Genomic DNA, 9,010 nt, shown 5'->3' on the forward strand with positions numbered 1-9,010 from the left:
AATTGCGACGTGTCTAGTTACCCTGTATTCCTGATAACTCATCGCGGTTGTTTCCTTCTGTCAGACTTGCCCACCTCAACCTACAACACATACCTTAAAATTCAAAATGTAAAAAACAGAAAAATAGACAATAACATCAAGATAAAGAAAACTTAAAGTGACTTCCACAACTGGAGGACAAAAGTGCTCCTTGAAATCGAGGGGAAGTCCTGCCCTGTGAAAAGGGCCCCTCTGTGGAGCAAAAAAAACTCCTAAGAATGCTTTGGTTAGCATACTGCTCTGCTATGGCAGCTTATCACAGCTCAGATCACTTTATGAACATTATAACTATTTTGAGCTGGAAGGTAAATTGAATTAAAATAATCAGCCTGCAAACATGAAAAGAAGTTAAATCAGAGTATTTCTAAATGATCAGAGTACAATATTATATCAGTAACCTGATCCATCCCTGCTTGTGTTATCATGTCTCCTCACTCTCCTGGGCGTCCATCTGGGCGTCCTGCTGGTCGTGGCGGAAGCGGCGTAGTGTGTCTTATCTGGTGTGGTTGGACGGCCTGCTGTCTGCGCTTGTTCCCCGCCTTGATCCATGATGACGATGACTTTTGTGGTCCTCTAGATGGAGCCGTTTCCCCATCTTCAGGAAGAAGGAAGCCTCTCTTTCTCAGGTCGCCTGCGGCCTCCCTTGCATCATTGTAGATCTTGGCCCCAGTATCAAAGAAGACTTTGAGCTTGGCAGGATGAGGAGTGCGAAATTTTATCCCTTCTGTCTGGAGTAGTTTTCTTATTTCAGAGTATTCTCCTCTTTTCTTTTTTATTTCTGCTGGGTAGTCGTAGTCGAAGTAGATTCTCTTGTTCTTGTAGAGAACTACTCCCTTTTTCCATGCAGTAGATATCACTAGTTCCTTTGTGTGGTCCTCTAGGAAATTTGCTATTATGGATCTCGTGGAGCTTCCCTTGGTGGTTTCGGGCCCAGGGCTCTGGGACATCGCTGCATTTTCAGCTCGGTTTCAGTCGGTACACCCACCTCTGTTGTCAGAAGCTTGGTCACTTGCTTGGTCACTTGGTCCAACATGTTGTTATCTTCTTCGCCCTCCGCGATTCCATATATGCGTAAATTATTTCGTCTTGAGTGCATCTCAAGGTTCAAAAGCTTTGTTTGGGTCGACTCCTGTAGTAGAATCATAGCCTGGAGAGCCTCTTCCACTTCAAAGCTACGGTCCTCTGTTTCCACAACACGCTTCATGTCCTCTCTCAGTGTACCATGGAGCAGGGCCGGACTGGGACCAAAATTCAGCCCTGGCATTTCGGTCCGGACCGGCCCACCACCCGGGGGGAGCGGGCGGAGCGTTTCACTGTTTCAGCCCAGCCTTGCACATGAACTCTGCAGCCGCACTGAGGCCCCTGCTGGAAAGCATCCCAGCCCAAACATTAACGTAACTAATAATTGGGCCGCGCTACCCGGAAATGACCGTAATAATCTGAAAACGGAAGCGATTTTTTTTTTTTATTTTTTTTGGCCCAGTGGCCCACCGGGCATTTGCCCGGTACGCCAAATGGCCAGTCCGCCGCTGCCATGGAGGGAGTCGAGTTCTTTCTTCATATCAGGACGGATTGCCATGTTCTCAGCATACATGTTAGCCATCAAAGTAGCTTGGGCGCTAGCCTCCGCGCTAGCAGGGCTAGCATTAGCATACACGTCTTTTTCCATGACTGATTTCTCGCTCTTTTGCAACCGTGACGATCTTCCACCTTCAGCCCTCCCGAGTTTGTCCCCTTCGATTGCTTAGTAACGAATATTGAGTGTTGTATCAAGTGATTCTAGGGATAATTTATATGTGAGTGGAGGAGCGCTGTTTCAGCCTGCCATTTCCTGTCGCTGTCAAAACGGAAGTCTGAAAATCTATTATTTTCGATAAATTAAAACTTTACAATGTTGCCACAAGACAAGTGTGCCAGTTATGGCCAAGCTTTACATCCTCCTCTTACTTAACATGTCCTGGGAAAAGAACACACAAACACCAAGTGTTCTTTATGAGCTGTTATAGAGACATATAACACAATGCGACTTGTACTCGCCACAAAGGCTGTTAACATCCTTGAAGATGACAAGTCCGTGCAACAGAACTGGGCAGACAAGATTTTCTCATGAGCTAGAGGGATCATGCTATGCTGTGTACTCTAAGTTCCGGGTTTGCTCTTTTGTAAATATCATTCATGTTATAAATTGTTCAAAGTTCACAGCAATGCAAATGGGAAATTATTTATCTATTGATAAATGATAGAGGCAGACACAGGCTGTGGCACGCCAACACAGCGGTGACTGTATGACTAAATTATAAATTTTTGTGAGCACATAGAAAAAGAGAATTAGTATTTTGATGTGTTACTTGTAAATTACAATGCAAGTTCACTATATTCATAATTGTATTCGATCGCACACATCTTGGTGGAAAGGTGATTATCATTAAATGACAACCATGGCCAATGAGCTGTAGCCTTATGCTGTTCTGTTAGGGCAAAACAGATCATGAGAATACTATGAATTGAAAATACAATAAAAAAGACACTGTTACCATATTTGCAAGGATAGGTCAACATGCACACAATTTTTTTTAACGCCTGCATACACCCTTCCTCTGCATTATTTGTCAGCATTTCGGTCCCATCAGACCTTCATCAGGACATAAAGAACACAAGTAATATGGATTTCTTTTAAACATCACCAAACAAAGGTAATTGGATAATTGGGAGTGTTTGCCATGAACATAAACAAGATGGTATGTTCTATGCACAATGAGGAAAACAAAGGAAACATATTGTACAAAAGTTGAGTATCTGCATACTGATGCTCCAACAGTGAAGTTTTACTAATCAGACAGACCCCTATGCACTTGTTATCTTTGAACACTTTAGCAATATTAGGTGTGGGGATGAGTGAATCACCACTAACATCACATTGTGTTGGCATTGAGAAAGTGGATACCAGATACTGTTTGACATCCCCATTGGTTGATGAATTTACAACATGGTATATACATGTTACATTACATTACATTACAGTCATTTTGCAGACACTTTTATCCAAAGCGACTTACAATAAGTGCATTCAACATAGGTAGGGAACGAAACTACTAATCACCAGAAGTCTTAAGTGCATTTTCTGCAAAAACAAGCAACCAAGAGTATACCTAGCGCTAAGGTAAAAGTGCAATATATCAGCTATCTACTTTCTTAAACAGATGAGACAAAATAGCAAAATCAAATGAGCAAGAGCTAAAACAAATAAGTGTATCGACTAAACAAGATCTAATAAAACAATACAACAATAAAACAAGAGTTTGTACAACTAGTTAACAACAAGTAGGCCAGGCAAAGAGGAAGGGTAGTGTTTCCTGAAGAGGTGGGTTGTTGTTAGCACTTGCCCTCGCCTTGATGACCTTGCAGGCTTATGCAAAGGCTGAAATGAAACTTAGATAGCATGTTATGTAGACAGATGCCAGGTCATTGTTGACCTGGCATCCTATAGTGTGTATAGTTTCAATGTACAGGCTGATGATAGGTTCTTGGTTTACGTATGTATTAGTTATTATCGGTTTTCTTATGTATTACGTTATTATTAGATTACTATTTATATGCATTTATTATGTATTATGATGTATTATCTTGTGCCCTTGCTTACTGTAAATCGCTCTGGATTAAGAGCATCTGCTAAATGCCTAAATTGTAAATTGTAAATTGTAAATTGTACAATGCACAATGTGGAAAACATAGAAAAATATCCTATATTAACATTGTGACCCCATGGCCTTTCCCTTAGTGTCACCTTTAGGCCAAAGTTTCCACTGGCATATCAAAAAATCTAATGAGGTGGATTGCCATGAAACTTGATGAGCACATTCATGCGCCCTAGACCAGCGGTTCTCAACCTGTGGGTCGAAACCCCCAGGGGAGTCCCCACATGACAGTAAAGTGACAATTTTAGGACTTTTAAGACCTTTTTAATACCTTGAAAAAATACCAATACTGCATCAAAAGTAATCGACAAACTATACTATTATTAACTGATTTACAAGCTCACAACACAACGCAGGTCCCCAGTTCAAATATGATTATCTTGGGGGGTCGCGGCCTGAAAATGTTGAGAACCACTGCCCCAGACAATGAGCCCTAACAAAAACTCCACCTGCCAAAATGTCATCTTTGCACAGAATATAGGTATCACATATAGGCTGATTGCAGGACGAACCCTATGATTTTGGTGACCCCATGGCCTTTCCTCCAGTGCCACCCGCAGGCCAAACTTTTTGTTTTTGTTTTTAGAGGCACTTTACTGCTTGTCAGTTTGTTCACCATAATCAATTAATTTATTATGTTTTTGTTTATGTTGTGTTAAATGGATATTTTATATAGTGCCTTTCTAGTCTTTCCATACCTTTTCAAAGCATTCTACAATGTTCTTCACATTCACTCATTCTTATGGAGGAGCAAACCATGCAAGGCAACAACCTGCTCATCGGGAGCAGTTCAGTTCAATGTCTTGCTCAAGGACACTTCGACAGGCAGCCAGGAGGAGCTGGGAATAGAACCTGGAACCTTCTGCTTCCAAGACAGCTGCTACTTCCTGCAGGAACCACTGCCGCACCCATTACATTACATTACATTACAGTCATTTAGCAGACGCTTTTATCCAAAGCGACTTACAATAAGTGCATTCAACATAGGTAGGGAACGAAACTACTAATCACCAGAAGTCTTAAGTGCATTTCCTGCAAAAACAAGCAACCAAGAGTATACCTAGCGCTAAGGTAAAAGCCAAACCCAAAATGTTTGATAATATAGTAATTAATCTTAAGTCAATGGCATCTAACATTTAATCTATAAAGCAAACAAAGGTGTGAACAGTTATATTTGCGTGTTCACTGACCCATGTGTGTTTTCTCACACACACATTATTTATTGAGTCAAATTCAGTCCTCTCCACTTTATGGGGGCTATATGGAAGCCTTCTCATGGGTGACAGGGTATATAAGCCCTTATGTTTCTGGGCTGAGACATGTTCTGTCGGAAGGTGAAAGTGAACCATGACAATGTTGGCTTCCTTGGTTCTTTGGTGCGTGATGGTCTCCCATGGGGTGCAAGGTAATGTGTAGTCATTTTTTGTAATGTGTAGTCATTTTTTGTAGTCAAGTACTATGCAAGTGCTTACCATGCAGTTTAATTTTGAGGTCCTTTTACTTTCCTTTCCATTTTTGTTACTTCTACTCCACTACAATAACAACATTTGACAGCTTCAGTTACTTGTTACTTTGCAGATTTTATTATTAATACAAAACCTACAGTAACCACACACAGCCGATCTACAATGTGACGCGTTATCCGGCAGCTTGTAGATCTGCTATTTTCTGAACATTGAGTACTTTTACTTTGGTATTCAAAGTATATTTTGATGCTAAAACGTTTGTACACTGCAAGCTCCGACCCCCCCCCCCCCACACACACACCCCATACTCCACTGCCATTCCACCCCCCCCCCCCCCGTCATACTTCAACTACTCAAAAAAAGCCGATCTACAATGTGATGCATTGTGAGCTTGTAGATCTGCTATTTTGGGAAAACCTTGACAGTTTTTGGAAAGTGTGAGTACAGGGGGTGGCAGTGTTTCTACCTTTAGGTTTTTGCTGCTAACATAGAACCCAGAAAATATAATAGACTACTGTATGCACAACAAACAAAAACATGCTTATACCTGGATTGTTAAAATGCTTGTTGATTTTGCGATGCCGATACATTTTCGATATTTTGTGCAGCCCTACTTGACAGAGCAGTAGAACTTTGCTCTACCAAGCGTGAGACCTGGGTTTGAATCCCGGGTCGGACGTGAAACTTAACGCTTTGCCACTTCAACTTACAACATATCGCTTTTCTTTCATATAGCTCAAGACTGTCCCAAACCCACAAATGGATCTGCAAAGACAGTTTTGAGTAGTGCCGACATCCTCAAACCGACGTTTCCTGATGGAACTACCGCTACCTGGGAATGTGAGACGGGCTATGTAATCGAGGGGGGCAATCGGAAACAAACATGCAGGGCTGGAACCTGGACTCCTGCTGTTGTGACACTTCTATGTGACAGTAAATATTTACACTTTTTATCCTTAAACATTGACTGCTATTTGTAATAAAAAAGAAAGTAATCATCCCAATCATCTCTCTTATCTTAGTTTGAAAACTCATATGAAAAACATATGAAATGTATAAGGACTCTTAATCACAGCTTATCACCCAATGACACTTGCAACCATATATTCTATACTATATATAATATTTTGAATGGACTTTCTCCTGCTAAGATTATTATTATTTTATTTTTTTCAGGGAAAAGTTGTGGCTCAATTCCGGAACCGGATAATGGAAGAATAGATTTTCCTGAGGGGAATCAGTTTGGTGACAAGGCTGTGATAACCTGCAATCCTGGGTTAGTGATGACTTGATGCTTCCATCAGTCTCTTTTCTGTTTCAGAAGTTCATGGTTGACAATCTGGGGTATATTTAAAATGACATTTTGCTCCATGGACTTTCACCCAAAAGGCTTAACAAGTAGGCTACATTTGATACCATTTGTCTAATGATAAAATACTTTCATTATCTGCTGTACACACTTCCACACTGCAAAAACAAAGAGGGTGTTATTTTTTTTCCTGTAATTTTCACTGTGCTCTCAGCTTGCAAGCAGTTAAGATGGTTGCCAAAGTAACTATTATTATCCAAAAAAAAGGTCTTAGTTTTATTAGATTTGTATTAGTTGTATTTTAAATGTAATAGGCTCTGTGCATATCTGTAGCATATCAGTACCCTTTTCTGGTTCGTTTTCCCATATTTTCGTTTGATTGGCCCATCAGCAGATTTGAACTGGAATCATGTGAATATGTGTTTCCAGTTCAAATGAAGCTATGGGAAAACAAACCAGAACATGTATTCCACCTTCTGAAAAAACCTGGGACTACCATTATGCACAAAGCCTACTGTATTTGAGGTATTTGTCAGTGGTGAGTTCAATTAATGAAAATGTTTAGATTTAGAAATCTCGATTAGATTTTTTTTTCTTCACATTAAATGTTATGTTATTTGTTGCTGTCCTACAGAGGTTAAATGCAATAGCTGAAGTTTTGGTCAAAAGGAAGTTATTAGGGCACTCGGGTGGGCAGTGGTAAAGTGCCTGCCTACCACGCAGAGTCTGGGGGTTCGAATCCACCGCGGTGCATCCGGTTTTGTCAAGTGTCTATACGAACACAATTGGCCCGTGTTTTGGGGAGGGAAGCCGGGTGGGGGGTGTGTGGGGCGGAGGAGTAGGACAAAGGCTCTCCCGGTGGGGGCTCCTCGCTGGCTGGTGAGCCAGTATAATACAACATCAGTGACAACACACATTGCTGTGTGGGGAGGAATTAATTAACAGCTAAATTGGGGGGAAAAGTTATTATTAAGGTCAAAGGTATCAGCCATCATGATTTTTGGGGAGAAACAATTACCTCATGAATATGTATGCTTTATTGCTTAATATATACCTATAACCCATCGGCTGGCCAGTTGAAACACTTTAACCACAGGAACCCATGTGTACCTATTCTGAATATCTTATAATAGGCAAACATTCAGTGAAAAACATGAAAATAGCAGATCTACAAGCTCACCATGCATTGATGTGTTGTGAGCCTGTAAATTACTATTTTTGGCAAGAGATTTGGTGAGAGGAAAACATTTGGGTGACAATTATAGACCTCTGGGGGACACGGTCAACAAAGTATCAATAGAGATTAAGTGGTTAAAGACATTTTTATCAGTTTGACACTTTGCGTAGTTACTGCGTAGGGCAGTATAATAACCGTGGGGTAGTTGGAAATCAATTGTCCCATAACAGTAGAATTGCATGCACATTTTGTCTAAATCCTGCTGGAATGTACAAATAAACTTCTCAGTGTTCATTTATACATTTCAGTTCAATTAACACTCAGGACAGGAGTGTTTAATGTCTTTGTACTGTTTTCCCCCAGTTACGATTTGGTACCGGCACGTAGTAATGAAGTAAGTTGTGGAGCTGATGGGACCTGGATGGGCAGATTTGGAAGATGTGAAGGTTAGTAATCAAAATACACTTAAATAAGAACGTAAAGTAATTATGTATTTTCTCCATTTCTTTTTCTTGTTTCTCCATTCTGATGTCTTATATTTATTCTACAGTGGTTAAATGTGGAAAGCCAGTTGACATTGAAAACGGCAGATTCAGTCCAGTGAATGACGATTATGATTATGGAGCTGTTGTGACATACAAATGTAATAGGGATTTCACACTCAATGGACAGAGTTCGTTAGACTGTCAAACTGATGGGCAGTTCCATCCGGCACCTCCAACATGTATAAGTAAGTTTCAGTGTTACTTTCAACCACTCCTCAAACATTTGTTCAATATTTTCAACCCTTCCTCAAACAATTATTAGATGGAATTATTATAATTATTATATATAAAGCCTTCTAATTTTGATAACCATTACTGTCAACGTGTCCCATATTTTTCAGCTCATCTTAAAATAGTTTTTCTTTGTTCTCACAGTGGTCAAATGTGAAACGCCTAATGTCCCAAATCTGTATCGGTTTGAGGGTCCTCCACCCCCTTATGGATATAAGCATTATGTGACATTCAAGTGCAATGCTGGATTCGAGATGGTCGGCTCACCCAGTGTGACATGTGAAATTAGTGGGTGGTCACCTCCACTTCCACAATGCAAAGGTATGGCTAATGTAGCTCTGGTCCATTGCTTTAGCGAGTTCTCTCTTAACGCTATGCCAGGGACTTAAAGGGATACTTCACTTTCAAATAAACATTTAAAAAAATGATTTAATTTTTTTTTAATAAGTTATGGCAAAATAAAGGCCCCCTCACACATTAGTAGGACACTCTAATGTGTGAGGGGGCCTTTATTTTGCCATAACTTCTTTAATTTTTTTTTAATATAT

At 40.4% G+C, this 9,010-nt stretch overlaps 1 long non-coding RNA gene across 1 annotated transcript; it reads left to right on the forward strand.

Annotated features, from left to right (window-relative positions):
• Positions 1 to 5,947: 5,947 nt before the first annotated feature.
• Positions 5,948 to 8,799, forward strand: LOC308100090. Its single transcript, XR_013934406.1, has 5 exons — positions 5,948 to 6,133; positions 6,377 to 6,476; positions 8,050 to 8,132; positions 8,237 to 8,416; positions 8,607 to 8,799. It is a non-coding gene; the product is annotated as an uncharacterized lncRNA (long non-coding RNA).
• The last annotated feature ends 211 nt before the right edge of the window (positions 8,800 to 9,010 follow it).

Source organism: Gymnoscopelus braueri (genome assembly GCF_963280865.1).
Source record: "Gymnoscopelus braueri genome assembly, chromosome: 14".
NCBI lineage: Eukaryota > Metazoa > Chordata > Actinopteri > Myctophiformes > Myctophidae > Gymnoscopelus > Gymnoscopelus braueri.